Raw genomic sequence first — 17,753 nt, 5'->3', positions numbered from 1 at the left:
CCAGTTATTATCAAAAAAGTCGCTCGTCACTCCTCTTATTTACCCTCTAAATGTATCATCCTTTAGTGTGTTTGGCTGTAGCTGCACCGAAGCCCCCATTCCAGGAATACGGGAGCATGGTCCGAAAGGTATCGTCATAGCACCTGTTTGTTCAGTGCCATCATTGTGGCCTCACCTGAGAGTAAGAAACGATCCAGTCTTCTAAAAACTGTACATGTGGAGGAACAACAGGTATTTCCCCCGTCCTCTTGGTGCATTGTGCGCTACTCATCCGTGTATCATAGTCAGTCCATGACCCCCCCCAGAGTGCATCTGTCATATTAGATTTAGAGGATACCTTAGAGGGATGCCTATCTACGGAACTATCTAAATCACAGTTAAAGTCCCCAGCCCATACCACCTGTGTACCCAGAAATGGCACAAGGAGGACTTCCGAATGCAGAAATAAATCACGATCATCTACATTGGGAGCATAAATATTCAGCAGGCAGACCTCTCTACCATCCAGGTCTGTATGTATCAGGACATATCTTCCCTCTACATACGTCCACCCCAGATCTCCTACTTAAAAATCAAATTACAACAGATTATATTCAACTATTACCCACTAGTGTGATATGCAAATTCCATCTCACCTGTACTATGTAACCATCAAACTCACTCCAGTCAGCCAAAATCGACATTGTGCCAGGTAGAAGAGGGCATCCAGTGTTGCACCAGGTGACACCCTGCCCGAGCCCTCCTCCCCCTGCCAGGCAGACAAGCACACACGCACTCAAGATATAAGGTGAAAAATTAACAAAAAGGGAAAAAAGAATAGGAGGGGGGCGGCCCATCTGTGCAATTGCTCAGTGCCTCTCCTGCCTTACCACATGAAACACCTGGTCACTCCCAGTATATTCGCTCCATATGTACCCACAGCTGGTCATCAACTCTCACACTGTCCAAACCACATGCCTATTACAGCGCCATCTTTGTCCATTCAAGGCAAGAGGACAGGGACTCGGTAGGTCAGGGAGCCTCTGTCTGTGGCGTATCTTCCACAACATCTCCGGTGCTGTTGTCCAAATTAGATGCAGTCACCATCTCCAACACTCCCTGGCCTCCTCTCGCTCAATTTTTAACTGTGTCGGATCAATGTGAGGTAAGCGTCTGTCCTCTCTGTCCGAGGTAGATCTCTCCCGTTCTAAGGATCTATCCTGCCGTACTACTATCCTCTGAGATGAGCGTGAAGATTGTTTTTTATATTGTCGGCGCCTGTTGGACCTACAGGAGCATTGTGCGCCCCGGGATGTATCAGTTGCGTTTCTTGAAGGTAAAGGCCGCCCCTCGCCTCGCACCTCCAGCCAGTCCCACATCTCCTCGGGGGTAGTGAAGAAATGAGGGCAGCCTTCGTGCATTTCTTTTAGCTTAGCTGGGTAGAGCAACATATTTTGTAATTGCATCGCTCTTAGTTTCTGTTTCACACTAGTGAGGACACCCTCTGTTGCTGGACCAGACATGTGTAGTCTGGGAATATACGTTTAGTCTGATTGTCAAAGTTGGGATCACACACCCGCTGGATTTCTCGGAGGATACAATCATAGTCTCTATAATTTAGAATTTTAGCTATGACACTACGAGGCGCAGGCCATGGGCTCTTTCGATTATGAACAAAACAGACAGGAAGGCCTACGGAACTGTGTCTTTTATCCATTTTTCTAGGACTGCCCAGGGGGTCTTCCTTCAGCTCCCTCTGGAAAACCGACGAATCGCAAGGTTTTCAATGTCAATATTTTGGCCTGCAATTCAGTAATGGTTTGCTCTGTAGCTAAAGAGCGCTCCACCACTGTCTGAAGGTCCACTCTCAATAGAGCCACATCTAGGGAGACTGCCTCTATTTTAGCTTGTACTGCTGAGCTTGAGGCCTCGATGGCCGTGAGGATCTGAGCTCCAGTGGGATCCTTTCATGGTGTGTTTGCCTGCAGCAGGAGTTCCTGGGGCAATCCTATCAGATAGGGTGCACCCTGTGCCGTATACTGGTCAATTTTGATCAATTGTGCCCCTCTTTGCGCCCTGTCCTTCCCCATGGTTTCACTCAGGTAGGCACACAGTGTTACCCAGAAAGTGACATCGCTCAGCATAAACAGTACTATGACTTCTGTGAGGGCCGCCAAGGCAGCTGAGAGCACTCCACCCAACCAACAAGGATCTTGGATAGTCCTAAATGTAACTCAGCACAGTCTGCGCCACCAGGAATAGCGCACTCACGTCTTTGTGGCTAGCATGCTTTTTTATATTTATTTGAATTAATAGTTTCAGGGCGATATAGCACAGTTCAGGTGTCCATATTAACCATTCTGCCTCTTCATGCGTCCTGAATCTAGCTCCAACTTTAAGCAGAGGTTTTAAGGAGACTCGGGGGCGTTAATTATTAGGGATTGATACAATTGAGAGACCCCCCTCGTTCCTCTCCAAAGAGCCGGAGGTTAGGCTCTACTTGGGTGAATTCTGCCACTGCAGATATCTGGTCTTTGTGAGCCAGAAGAGCATGCTGCAGCTCAGACTGATGAAACTGAGACCTAGGACAAGCACTCTGATGGATCTGCTCCTTCCTGACTGGACCCAGTCAGTCAGCCTGGCACTGTACACCTCGGAAGCTTGTGACATCATCTGCAGGGTTCTGCAAGGATGCTCCCTAAGGCCGAACCTCTTCAACGTCTGCATGATCTTGCTAACCAGCACTATCCACTCACACAATATAAATGTCCTTTCCTTCGCTGATAATACACAACTCATTCTCTCCCTCATGGACAAAACACCAAGTATCCAGATCAAGTCCAATGCCTGCATGACTGAATTCAGCCACAGGATGAAGACCAACTCTCTACAGCTAAATACCGACAAGATTGAAATTGTGATCTTAAGGAAGAGCATATTACTCTGGGACTCGACCTGTGATCTTAAGGAAGAGCATATTACTCTGGGACTCGACCTGTGATCTTAAGAAAGAGCATATTACTCTGGGACTCGACCTGTGATCTTAAGAAAGAGCATATTACTCTGGGACTCGACCTGTGATCTTAAGGAAGAGCATATTACTCTGGGACTCGACCTGTGATCTTAAGGAAGAGCATATTACTCTGGGACTCGACCTGTGATCTTAAGAAAGAGCATATTACTCTGGGACTCGACCTGTGATCTTAAGAAAGAGCATATTACTCTGGGACTCGACCTGTGATCTTAAGAAAGAGCATATTACTCTGGGACTCGACCTGTGATCTTAAGGAAGAGTATATTACTCTGGGACTCGACCTGTGATCTTAAGGAAGAGTATATTACTCTGGGACTCGACCTGTGATCTTAAGGAAGAGTATATTACTCTGGGACTCGACCTGTGATCTTAAGGAAGAGTATATTACTCTGGGACTCGACCTGTGATCTTAAGGAAGAGCATATTACTCTGGGACTCGACCTGTGATCTTAAGGAAGAGTATATTACTCTGGGACTCACCCTGTGATCTTAAGGAAGAGCATATTACTCTGGGACTCGACCTGTGATCTTAAGGAAGAGTATATTACTCTGGGACTCGACCTGGTGGCCAACAGAGCTAGAACCGACACCCACCCTCACCCAGAACCTCGGGATGATCATCAACAGCAAACTCGTCATGGCTGCCCAAGTCAAGGCCATCATCGCCTCATACTCCTATACCCTGAAGATGCTGAGAACGATTTTCGAATGGCTTCCATTCTGAACCCAGAAAGCTGTCATGCACGCCCTGGTCACAAGCAAGCTGGACGATTGTAACACTGTCTATCAGGGATCAACAAAAAACTCACCAGAAGGCTGTGGACCATTCACAACTCAGCAGCCAGAATCACCCTCAACCTTCCACACTGTACTGCCATCACACCACAAAGAGCTCCAATGGCTCCCCATTCACAAATAAGCACAACATAACATGTATTTGTAAAGAGCACGTTACCCCTTGGGTATCTTGGCACTGAATAACAGATGTTCATTGTTACCCAACTCAATGGTATTCATTTTATCGACCTCAGATGGATGAAAGGCTGATTGGACCCCCTGGGATTTGAACCTGTGAACATGAGGTCGACAACAGGCTCCTGGAGTGGAGGCATTGGTCCACTGAGCCACCAGACCCGGCTAAACTAAAACGCCACATCCACACATTTAAGTCACTATATATCACTGGCCCAGAATACCTCAACAATCGCATCTGCTTTCACAAACCTTTCAGAGGCCTTCTTATCAAACCCCATGTATAAGGAAAACCAGATCTCCTACATCGCTCTTAATGCATGGACCGACCTGCCTCTCCACACAAGAGCCTCCTCTTCACTTCTTGAATTTCTGAAGAAACTGAAGATCTGGCATTTCAAGAAGTCCTACTAGGCCCTAGGTGTGCCTACACTCACACCTTCTCAGCACCAGGAATGGCTCCCGGGTGATAATGCACTCAGCAAATCACATAACATAGCATTCAGTGAGTAATCGGCTGTCAACTGTTCATATTTCTTAATGTGGCTACCCTCCCACACATCCTCCCACTTAGATATGCCAATCATGTCCCAGTATCGGAAATCCGTCATGACCACTCTCTGTCTTGCATTAATGCTAGCATACTATTTGGGCCTTAATGACTGGAGGCAGCATGATAGAGCAACTGGAGGTGCAGAAGTTCTGCTTTCTACATACCTTATAATTTGATTCAGATACCGGAGTCACTATTCCATGGGTGGGTTCTAATGTTTGTTATACAGTCACACTTGAATTAGAACACTTACTTTACCACCCTGATATGAAATGCAGATCCTGTCCCTCCTTTTGTTAAGAACCAGAGTTTAAATCTATCTCCAATTTGTGAGAGTCTCCAAGCAACGGGAACACCTTTCAGTTGCAGAGATAGGTATATGACGTCACTGTTACAATTATAAGCATTATACATTTAACTTCTCAACCCCATGGTTAGGGGCTCTCCCTGGTCTTCGATGCTTTTTTGGCACTGTATATTGTACGGCAAAGACCTGATTACGAAGACATGCTGGACTCTGATTCAAAGCTTGAAGACAGCTACTGCTCGACACGACTTTGGCAGTGCAGCGCCTGGTACGCCCTGCTGCCGCACTGCCAAAGCCATGGTCAGGCCGTCCACCAGATTAGGAGTTTCCCCCTGTTGAGCGGGCCATGTTTTTTTGACGTTCCAATGGTGATGCCCTGAAAATGGGCACCACAATGGGAACACCAAAAATAGTTCCTGCATGGCAGGGACTGTAATTCATGCGGTACAGGAACTAGTTGGCATGCACACAGGGGGGCACATGTTGTGACCCTTTGTGTGCATCCATATGGAGCAGAGGCACAAGGGGGTCCTGCACAGCCCCCTTTGTTTCCTCTTCGCCAGGGTTTTCATGGCAGTGGAACCACCATGAAAACCATAGTGGAGAGGAAACTTGTAATATGCTTGGCAAGAACACTGAGGTCCCGCCAAGCATATTAATGCCTCCTGGTCGCCACAGTACCACCAGGGAACGGTGGCTCCCTGGTGGCTGCAGCGGGGGAATGGCAGGCCGACCACCCTTATTGTAATATGGCGGTCGGGAGACCGCCACCGCCTCGCCTCCACGAGTCTGGCAGTCTGTCTACTGTCAGACTCGTAATTAAGCCCCTACTGTCTTCTAACTCAGAGACACCCAGTGCAAGGGACCAGGTGGATTCCAGAGATAATTATAATGTGTAGTTAACTATATGAATGGAGGCTAGACTCACAGCTAGACTAGCCACCATGATGGAAGGCACCTGGGGAAACTTTCCTGTTGGGACACTAGTCTGAGCTTCGGCTGGATGCAGATTTTTGTGAATAACTTTTTTCTAGACTACAAAGAATTCCCTTTGATTGCTCTTTTCGGAGGCACTCTTTGCTGCCACTCTCCCATTAGGACCCTGGTCCAAACCCAGAGGGATATAGGTTTTTGTAGATTACTTACTTCTAGACCAAAGATGTCCTGACAATTACTATTTTCAGAAGCACCATGTCCAGATCTATACAAACCAATAGTAACCCGGAACCACTATGACAACAGTCACATTACACTCATTATTAAGTTAATCACAAGTGTGGATTGCACCACCAGTAATTAGGTCCATCCATTATTTGTATCACAAAATGTTCTTTATTGTTCTTTTTGATAAAAAACAGCCAAACAGCCAACGTGTTTTGTCCAACTTTCATGGACATCCTCAGGGCTTAGTATCTAAGTGTGGTCTTCTGCAGTTGTTGATCTTTACAACAACGTTCTATGGTACAGTATGTGTCATCCGTTAGAACTGTTCCCTCCTGGATCCAGGGTCAGGCTCGGCTCCTGCTCCGGCAGCTCCCACCTCCCATTGAACAGTGCTTTCAGCTATGTTCAGTGTCCTGCTGCTGTTGCAGAGTGTGACCTTGGCTATGCTATGTTCCGGGTTGCCCGCTCCGAGATACCACTAGGCATTGCCTTTGGCCATGCCCAATAAATGGCATGGAATTTGGTAACTCTGTTTATCTAGTCACCTGCTACCAGATCACACTGCCATGTACCCAATCCCTACCAATATGGGGCCTTAGCAGGAAATGCGTTTATTTACATACATTCAAGGAACATGTACATATTAAGCCCATGCCACTTTGAGTAATATTGTGCTTAGGGTGAACACCTGCTTCCAGGTACATTCATGTGACCGCATAATGCATTCTGGGAATTGTGTACTTGCTTTGATTGAACTAATTAGACTAATACACTTGAAAACAATCATTTGTAGGTGAAAAGTTCAGGACTGGAGTCAGTATCTATAATGATCTGGAGTGAGGTGCTCAGGCTAGCTGTGCTTGAACTTGAATCCATATTTAATCATCTTTATGCACCCTTGCATTCCCGGAAGTGACTGACGTTTGCACTCTAGATGATATTGCCTGCACTCCTTGCTCTGGTTTAGGTGTGTAGGAATGATTTCAAGAAAAGCGAATCTTGGCAAGGATGAAACAAACTTGGTGGCTTTAATCAACAAATGGGTGTGAATGTAATCTGTCCATAATTGTGCACTAGACTACAGGAAGTATATAAAGGTATCTATGGGAGAGCTGCCACTTGCAATACGCATGGACAAGAGGAAGCAAAACATAATGTGGAATTTCATTGTCACTGCACCCAAGAAGCAGTCAAGACAGTGACTGACTAAGGCCATCTTGAATTGAAGGGGCCAATAGCAGTCAGTGATTCCTCTACGTCACGCATGAACCAGGCATAACATCTCTCCGTAAACAGCACTTCGAGAAAAGCAAACAATCTCTTTAGCCAATTACAAATGCTTAAAGGGTGCAATCTTTGCCTCATCATTTTATGGATTCTTTTGTAAGGCTTCTTCTAGGCACCTTGTATATACAATTCGAAGGGTTTTGTGATTTTTCATATATTCTTCTGCAAGAATGGTGGTTTGCGCTTTATTATTCCTATTCTTTTTAAGTTTGCCTTTTTATGATCATTTGCCTATATGTTGTTGTATTGCGACTGTACACATGTGTGGATAATACTCTACAGCACATCTGTATTTTAAAAAGTAGCAGCGTAGAGAGCGGTTTAGGCAAAATCCACTTACTGCAGCTGAGGACTAGTGGAGTAAATCCCACTGCCTGCTCAGATGTGTTAAAGCAATCTTCAGCTGTCTGTTGTTGACTGATCAGCTTTTTCTAATATCTTACCTATACTTAGAGACGCGGCTTTGGGTCGGTGCATTTCAGCAGTTGGCCTCTTGCCTTCAGCCTCTTTGAGCCATGGCCTGGAGACGTGGTCTGTCATATCGTAGATTAGCCCATAGGCGATTGGTTCTATCACCTCACACTGATAGCTTTTCTGTGCCCTGCCTCCTCATACCAACTGTTTGCATCTGAGTGCGTGAAGGACTATTTTAGCACCAACTGCTCCACTGAAAGGCGTGCTGCATCTACCCTTGGCATTGCTTCCCTACCCATGATCACCCTCTGCCTCACTGTCACCATGTTGTTTCCTGCCACCTCTCTCACCACCATCGCTGTTCACTCCATGCTCGTCCCTGCCCTGCTCTCTCTTTCGCGCCATTCACTTCCCCTCACTTCGGCTTTCTCTCTGTCTTCACTGCTCAAGGCCACATGCCGGTGCTCTATCCTGCCTCTGCCTTCTTCCTCCTGAATCATGGCTCTTGGTTATAGCTTAGACACAAGAATGTTGGCTGACCGCCACCAGTCGCTTGCCAGTGTTGCTTTTGCCAATGCTTGTATAATTGCTGCGCTTCATATGGTACTTTGTACATTTTTGTACTCTTCTACCATTCCAAAATGGCTGTCATGTAGCCTATAGGTGCTGCATGTAGATGTTACGTATCAGCCATCATGGAACGGTACAAAGTAACATTCCAACATGGCCTCCTGATGGACTATTAACTTTGCTAATGTTTGTGCCACAGTTGTATGAGTGCTGAAAAAACCAATACGATATGTGATTTTAAAAAAACACTGCTAACGCCAATTGGGCAAGCAATACATATTATCTTTGCCAATGCTTGTTCTTCAGGATTGGAGCAACGTGGGATTTTTATGCTCAAAATGTTGTCAATTTGAATACTATGCAAATACACATTTATATTAACGACATGAATATTTAGAACACATCGAAACCTATAATTCATATTTCAAACATGTAATAATGTTCTTGACACTAAGACATTACAGTGATGTGTTGCACATAATCCCACCTGTTCTCACTCTTACATTTTCCTGGGGCTGTGGTCCATTTTGAAACATTATGAAAGCGCATTTCTCTTGTCAGGCTCCAGTGCTTCCGCTTTAAGAGATCTGGGCACTGTGCTGTGCAGTGTGTTTCCGCTTCGGTTCAGTGCAATGAAGTCTGCATCCAATCTGAAGAAGAAGGCTGGCACCATTGTTAAAAACTGTGCACAGTATGTCTCTTGGGAAGGCCGAGACCACATTTAGTGAGGAGTTCTAAGTCCTGTGACCGCCAGATGCGTGTAAATTTCAACCAAATGAATGGCTCGCGATTTAAAGCTTTAAATGTCAGTCCTGGTTATAAAATAATAATATTAGGAATAGATGATCTTACCTAGTCATTCTTTAACTCTATCCCGGCCAGGTGGTTCTATTGCTTTCAGTCTGTGTGTGCAGGGACTTCCTATGCAGGATGGGACCAGCCTACAGGTGGATTGGGCAATTTCTGTGGCATGTTGTAAATATATTTAACATCGAAAGTGATGTCATTAATTTTATTTAGACATCTTTTCCTCTGCATATATTACCTTTCTAAAGAGGGAGGAGGCAACTTAGTTAGATCTATGAGGACAGTGACCGGCGCCAACTTTGGCTGCAGGAAAAGAAGAGTCTTATCTTGTTGGGAAGGTTCTTTAAGAGAAATTGGTATTTCTAAAAAATCAATCTCATTGGGTAACTAGATGAAACGCCACATTATACCCAGATGTGACAACCCATCTCTGCCACTCAGATCTGCCACCCAAATCTGCCTTTACTGAATCCATGTTAAGATTAGAACCTGGGGCTACAATCTCAACAGAGTGCCACAGAGAGAGGGGACACCTTTGGCTCAGATTCCATATTTCATGTCTTCCTCTTCAAAGATCTGTGGAGCTCACAAAGGTTCTTACTCATGTCAATTGACTCTCAATGTACAGAACTGAACTTCAAATCAAGGCAGGTAAATCCAGCAGCTTGATAGTCACTCACTTGATGGACGAAATGACTATCAGAGTTTGAGCACCGAGCCAAGGCAAAGGGAACCTTCATGATGTTATCATCACTGACGGTCTACACAAAGCATTGGATGCGAGGAATTTGAACTTCCTGCCCTCCTACCTATGATAGTCATGCCTTGGTCTTGACCACATGTCTGCACTCTACACAGCAGCAGTATCCATAAGACATGCACACCTCACCCCTTGTAGGGCCGGGACAGAAGCAATGACTAGCGGCTGGCGAGGTTGCTTGACACACTTCCATCTGTTTCATTCATCTTCCTCTCCATGGTGCATCAAGACACAGGGGTCCCACAAGGCTCCTCGTTGAGCCTTACCTTGTTTAACTTGTACATCCGCCCCCTGTCAGACATCATCGTGTGGTACGGCTTTGAAATATTATCATACATCCACGATACCCAGTCGATTGTTACCTGGTCACAAAATCCTGCTGCTGTGGCCAACTCTCTCAGGGCTTGCTTGTCATAGGTATCTCATTGGATGGACCTCAACTGCCTGAAGGTAAACATAGGTAAGGCGAAGGTCCTGATCGTCAGCAAGCAGACCTCGATATGGTCATCTGCCTATGGCCGGAGTCATTGGGTCCCTTTACACAACCTAAACCCAAGGTTAAAGACTTTGCTTTTTGGCATTATTAAATCTCTCAAAAGTTGTATTCAACTTTTGCCTGTCTCTGCCCAGAAGACAGTGATCCAAGCTTTAGTGGTTTCTCAGCTGGACTACTGCAACATCCTATATCTGGAAGCTTCTCAGGCTAGGATTAAGAGACTTCAGCATGTTCAAAATTCAGTGGCTTGCTTTTTTCTCAACCTCCCTAAGCGTGCATCTATGGGTATGGCACTTCATAAACTGCACTGGCTCCCGGTGGAGAGGCGCCTCGCTTTCAAAGCCCTTTCCTTTTGTTATAAGATTCTTAGAAAGACTGTTGCGGGCTATCTGCATCCTATTCTTACTTCTTATTCTCCCAGGAGATGTCTCAGGTCTTCAGAGGCACTGCTAGTGCAGGTTCCCAGAGTCAAGAAAGATTGCTCTGGTGGAAGATCCTTCAACTTTCTTGAGTCTAAACTCTGAAACTACCTTCCGCTGCACCTGAGGCAATCTCCGTCAGTCCCTCAGTTTTGGAAAAATCTGAAGACTTGTTTTTTTTTTAGATAGGCTCTTCTCTTTGTCTGCTATTCCTCAGTTGCTTCTGACCACTTATCGCTGGAACACTCAATTAAAATTCAAGAGCCTGGTGCTGGTGCCAGAAGTGGGTCACAAGAGTGGCAATTGGGCATTCAGGGGTGGGAGTCAGTCTTTGTGTGTCTGTATTCTCTGGAAGCACCCATCACTCTTTCCAGTTGTTAACGAAAGCATGTCTCAGGGTGACTTAACATCTGGAAGTTTGCCTCTAGCAAGTGATGGGGCACGGATAGACCAGATCTTGGGTGACTGTAGGGAGTGCAGGAGACAGAGGCATCCTCTTACTACTAACGACAGATGGCCTATATATGACAGATGGCTCGTGTTAAATGAAAGCAAGAATAAGACCTGCTCACTTCCAGGACATAATGAGGAGGCAATTCCAACTGAATTACATTAGACGTTTATCGACTCTTCATAGATTTCAATTCCAGAATTACAATGTTGGTGGCTCTAAAGGTGTGATTGAGTGCTGCAGTTAATATGATCTATCATGGACATTTAATTTTATGTCGCCTACTTTATAACTTTATAAGGTTACTTGAAAGCCAGTAAATCAAATGATCTTTCCCAGTGAAGGGAAAATGAATATCTAATACTTCAAGCCACTTTCTTGAGCTGACACAAATTGTGTTTCTCACAGCTGGGAATGGGACCTTAAAGGTAGTTTCTTCACATGCACTGTAGCATGCAATCAGGATTTGGGGTACAATGACGTTTCAAAGCACACGTGTTGTTCAGTGACTTATCATTATGGCCACTGGAAATATGTGAGAAGGAAGGACCAAATTATGTGGCAGGGATTACTAAATTATTTGGCAGGAAAATGCTAATTATACGGCATAATGTGCCACACTTTGTGATAGTTCAAGAAAAAACAGGGGAACCCTACTCACTAATGAACCAAGGTAATAGTTATATAGGAAAAACAATGGTTCCTGTGGAATAATATACTATGAGGTTATGATACATAAGCACAATCGCGATATAGAAGGTTAGATAATGGCAGAGCGCGAAGGAACCACTAACACACAGATTACAGTGTAGTATATTTTATTGATTTTTTAAACAATAAAGTTAGGAGTAAACATTATACATCAAAACAACATTTGTGCATAGTGTCCCAAGTGACAAAGGGAACCTAAACCTAAGTGACAATGTGGATATTAAATACAAGGTTGCCACAGTTTGTACAAGTCGACCATTATCATAACAATTCCATGTGAACAGCAGCTATATACAGTGATATGTGCTGGGGAAATGGTTCGCTTCTCCTGTATGTCTACGGCATTTCGACCCTCAAAACAATGTGGGGTCTCTTCAGGACTATTGATGAAGGGACATCTGAATATATGGTTGCGCAGCCTTGTGAAAATGATGTGCCACATGTGAAGAAAAGAGGAAAAAGGTTTACTCACATGAGGAACCGTCCGGGTACTCAATGTGAGGACAGGCTGTCAATCCAATGGGGCATGTAGGTGGGCCAGAGGGGTTCAATTAATTATACACCACAGCCGTAGCGTTGTAGAATCCCTTTGAGGATTAACAGTGACAATGCACTGAGAGTATTTATGTGTAGAAGAATGGAAAAGCGGGACAGCGCTCCGCGTGTAGATTCAGAAAAAGCCTCGTCAGTCAGCTTGATCGGGTACATTGCTGTGGCTACGGCATATAATTAATTGAGCCCCTCTGGGACACCTACATACCCGTGTTGCGTGTACCTTCAGCCTGGCCTCTGGACAGCTGCATGGCCAAAAGTAATCTAACAGGCCTCAGTGGCACGTCCTGACCTTTCCCAGCTTTCCTTGCCCCCACATCACTATCAGCCCACCCTCAGCTGCAATTATCCAAACGGAAGGAGCATGACGACGCTCTGTGGTAAAAGGCATGCGTGACTGCTGACATCACCAATGTGATGCAGTCATCATGCCTGGACCTGGGTGGGTCGTTCTCTGCTGACATACTAGGCAGGCATCCGAACGGAATTGGGAACAGGACAGGTGTGTACATTTTTTAAAAAGAATTACTGGGCCCAGGGGAGAAAAATTCAATAGACCCGGCCCTGAAATATAAGTGGCGGTGCTAAGCATCGGAAAGCACCGGCACAAATTAAGCACTGGCTTTGAGGCAGACTTTCGTTTTTTCACCATGCTGGCAGCAACCCGCCTGCCCTTTTAAAGAGGATGAGAGAGCCTTGTGCAGGCGGGTGCAGTGAGTGACTTCCCCTGCCTGTAAGGGGATGTCTGGGGGGTCCATAGCGCCTCCTTTCCCCATTCCAGAGGGCTGCCATCAGGGCGTGCTCTGCCGCCCCTTCTGCTACCAGTGCAGCAAACATGAAAAATAAAACGGTAATAAAACAATTATGGGAGAGAACGAGGGGGAACATGGCGGCTGGCTGAACTCATCAATCGCAAGCTCCACCGCTTGTCTCCAGTGTTGCGCTTGATGGCTTAACTTTGGCGCTCGGCGGAAGTTTCCGTAATCGGAATGCTTGCCCCATACTCCTTCCTCTGCTTTTTACTGGTGCCTGCGGTGGTGTGGGAGGTCCGCTGGTTCCGAGCTCCGAGGCCTGCTGATGCTGGATAGAGTGCACTGTACAACACAAAACTTCTCGGCAGGGGAGCGGTGTCCACAAGCGGCCCTGGGGCTATGCCGCGGCAGGCGGGCTTCGTCATGGGTCTCCTTCCGAGGTACCCGAGCAGGTTCGGCTACTGCAGGGTGCTGTTAGAACAGTCTGCGGTGCAATACTCTCCGAGCCCTGCTGCAACCGAACGGAACAGCAGATTTGACCATGTCAGGGCTATTGAACAACACATGACCCTGAGGCAAGTCAACCGGGCTGGAAGCAAGGAGTCCTGCTCATCCGGTAAACATACCGCAGCCAGGTGACAAGTAAAACAAGCAAAAAGAGGTCAGTGCAGGTAGGGGATGGGGGACCAAATAGAGTGAATAGCAAAAACATTCCAAACAGATATGCCTTAAGAAATAAGAACATGAGCTTAGTTGAAGGTTCTTCGCAACTTCAGGGTCCTGCATGGGAGAAAGTACAGTGTAGGCAGGGAAGTAGGAAAAGAGGGGAATTGAGCACACTGAATAGAAATATTGATGACCTCAGGATAAATAAGGATAGTGAGAGGCAGCTGGGTCTGGCAGAGAAACTGGACACCTTAACTGCAGAAATTAGAAACAAGTTTCTGAGAGAAACCAAGCAACAATTCAAGAGGCCTGTGAGACTTTAGAAGCAAAAATGTCCTCCATAATTGATAGAATTTGTTTAATGGAAGCTTTATTAGAGGCTCTTAATAAGGAGGTCGAGGTTAATCAAGGTGAAATCGGAGCTTTAAAAACAGGGACAAGGGCATGCTCGACAAAATTGAGTGACTGGAGACTAACGCTAGATGTAATAATATCAGAGTACTCAATATCCCAGAGGGGCTTGAAGGAGAGAACATTAGAGGCTTAATGTATTCCCTTCATAGAAACTGCAGAGCTCGAGGCAGACATTCAGAGGATCCACTGAAATCCCATCTTAAAGAAACTAAACAGGAAAAATCCAAGGAAAATTTTGATTAACTTTCAAACATACATTTTGAAAGAACGAGTCCTATCTGAGGTCCTGAAGGCATGAAGTTTTACTAAAGGGGACTGGTCGTTCTGAGTTAGATCTGATATTTCAAGGATCACACAGAATATACAGTGGACGTTGGGGAAATACATACCAGAGTTAAGGTAATTAGTTTGCCACTGCCCAAATAAGATTTCCGGCTCTACAGAAAATAATGTGGAACAATAAGATGCATAACTTCAGGGATCCGAAAGAAGCAGGACCTTCTGTTGAACACGTAAGGGCGCAGCAGAAACATAAATGATAGATGCTGAAGGAAGCAGAGAGCTCCAATGGGTATCAGAATAAACATACCATATTTTGGTTTAGGGAGTGTTCCCCGGGGTGGGTTGGGTTCACTTAATGATGTGGTAAGGCTAGAAATACACTGAGTGGGGAGCAGGTGGGAAAAAAGAAAAAAAAGAAGATAAAGTCCTCAATCACGGAAAATTAGAGCAAAGGGGTGGAGGTATGAGAAAAGTCGAAGGAAGCCTTTTAAGATAATATGTCTAAGATGCCTGAACCAATGAATTGTATCTCACTTAAAGTTCTAACATGGAATGTAACCAGTCTTAGAGTAGTCAGTAGAAGGAGAAGAATCCTGCAATACTTGAAACAGGACAACTATGATATTATAATTTTACAAGAGACTCATTTAATGCAGGACGAGTGGAAAGACAGCTTGGTTAAACAGAAGTGGATTGAGCAGTCAATTTATACCAATCAATCATGTTGCACAGAGGGAGTGGTCTTACTCATTAAAAAATCTATTAAAGCCACTATAGGAGAGTGTAAGGAAGATGCCGGGGGATGCTGGATCATGGCTAACATAAAAATACAGAGCGCATTGTATACTTTGGCAGAGTACTACAGGCCAAACATTGATGATACCGCGCCCCTGCAAGCTCTATTCTCCCAGCTATTGGAGATTAAAGTGACAATAATACTTGGAGGTGATTTAACGTGCTATTGAATATAAGTATAGATAAATCTTGCAAAGGGAAATCAATAAACTTACCAAAAATGACAACATACATCATGACAATAATGGAAGACTTAGTGCTAATAGATACATGGGGAGCAAGGACCAACGGGGCTAGAGGAAATCAAAGCTTTACTTTTCACAATAAAAGCATGGATATGCGTCTAGAAATGATTTTTTTTTTTGGTCGTTACTAGGTTGGTCAGTAGAGTCAGGAAAGTGGAACATATGCCCGACCATCTTTCTGGTCACTATGCGGTTCATTTAGAGCTACAACTAGAAAAGGTGTCAGCCCACATCAGGTGGGCATTTGATATACCTTATTATTATATTCAACAGTAAAAATGAAGGTACAAAAAGGCAGTGCAGACATTCCAGCCTTATTTCGCCTAGGATATACAGTTTTCTGTCCTCAATGCCTTGAAACAAGGAGGCCTATTCACAAACTGCATTTTGTAGTATATTTAGTAGTAGTACAATAGTACTAAAGTATTACAAAATACTATTCCCAAATCTAAAACTATAAGGGCTTACTGCTATACCGCCATATCACCACGGCCGCAAAATGATCGCCGGTGGCGGTTTCCCGCCTTCCATATTACGATGTCACTGCTAGGCCAGTGGTGGCGTTTCTGACAGCGGGGAATATTTTTTCATATATGTCAATGCATGTTTGTATATTTTGACTGCACAGGTGTTAAATGTACACATATGCATGACACGATAAAAAAAATCTACTACAAGTACTTTCCCATTGCTGAAGTATGGCCCATATGTGCCCAGTCCAGTAAACCGTTAAAAACTCCAAAATGGACTTACCTGGATTTCTGCGCAAACAGGGTAATTTTCTTCAGGGTCAAGATGTTGCTGTGGAGGGGGGACCTGGAGGAAGGGATCCACGTGGGAGACTGAAGTTAAGAAAAGGAAATGGGTGAGATGCACTCCAATTCCTTCGATTCCGCTGACTATAAGCAGGCGTTCTTCCCGCCACGGCTGGCTTGACAAAAAGCCAACTGGTACAACGGTGGTGAACTTGCCTGTACCGCCTTTTGACGGCTGATTTTCCCATGCCACCATCGAGGCTGTTGGTGACTGGTTGGCGGTGGTGGCGGTGCTCCGGCGGTCGTACATTCTGGAAACCACCGTCTTAATACAGCGGGTAGACCCCCAACTAGGCAGCGGATCCTATACCGCCAAACTCGTATTCAGGCCTTCAACCTCTACCTCCACCTCTCCTATCTTCTATGTTTCAATGAGGAGATTCTTATGCATGTAAGTTTACTACAAAGGGGCCGATTCTGATGTCGGACGGACCGGAGTGTGTCTGACATCGTTTGGGAACTGGAACCGAACGACCTGGTGTCGTCAGTTCCAGCCCAGGAATTAGGATGCGACTGAACACTGTTCAGTCGCATTCCTATTCTTTAAACTGGGAGTATGCATTCTGACTGGAATGCATGCTCTCAGTGTAAAGTGAAGAGGTGCAGTTCATCCCTGCACCCCGTGGCAGGCACCTCAAGGTGCCTGCCACGGGGTGCAGGGATCAACAGGGGCGCACCATAGGTGCCCCCTAGGGCTCCATCCGGAGGCCTTGCACCCATGGGGGCCCTGCTGGGAACCCTGAAAGTCAGATTCCTACAGCCTTTCTGTGTCAGAAAGGCCGGCACAGAAAGGCTATGGGACTCTTCCATCGTAATCCATCACCCGGAAAGAGCCACCCGAGGGATTGATGGAGGGTTTCCGAATGGCAGCCGAGATGTCCAAGTCCGTCGCGAGCCATTCGGAAATCCGGTACAGATTCCTTTCCGACCTACCCCATCAAAATGGTTTGGTTGGAAAGGATTCTGAACAGCCGATTCCAATGGTCGGAGCCATTTCCAACCGCATCGGAATCAGCCCCTTAGTAATAAATGTGTGAATGACCTGAGATGGTTTGAAAAAGGAAATTACTTACTATTAGTGTGAAGGGGTTTTAGGAAGAGTAAGGAGGGCTTAGGGAAGGGTTTAGAGTGGTAATGCAACAGCCCACAAAACAGTAATCCCATTGCTATTAACTAACTGCACTTGTAAACGTTCTAAAGCCAAAGATGGACCCAAAACTGTGGTAAAATACTCCAGCTCACAGCTGGAGTGAGTCTAGCACCATGCACCACCAACCACTCACACTTTGTCTTCAACACCCACCCATA

General features: G+C 45.5%; 1 pseudogene; it reads right to left on the bottom strand.

The window, feature by feature from the left end:
- LOC146788982 (nuclear receptor subfamily 2 group C member 1-like) overlaps positions 1-17,753 on the bottom strand; it is a 175,746-nt pseudogene that overhangs the window by 135,559 nt on the left and 22,434 nt on the right.

Source organism: Triturus cristatus, chromosome 10 (assembly GCF_964204655.1).
Source record: "Triturus cristatus chromosome 10, aTriCri1.1, whole genome shotgun sequence".
NCBI classification, from domain to species: domain Eukaryota; kingdom Metazoa; phylum Chordata; class Amphibia; order Caudata; family Salamandridae; genus Triturus; species Triturus cristatus.
Note: the sequence above shows the minus strand (reverse complement) of the source record. Positions and strands in the feature narration are given on the sequence as shown.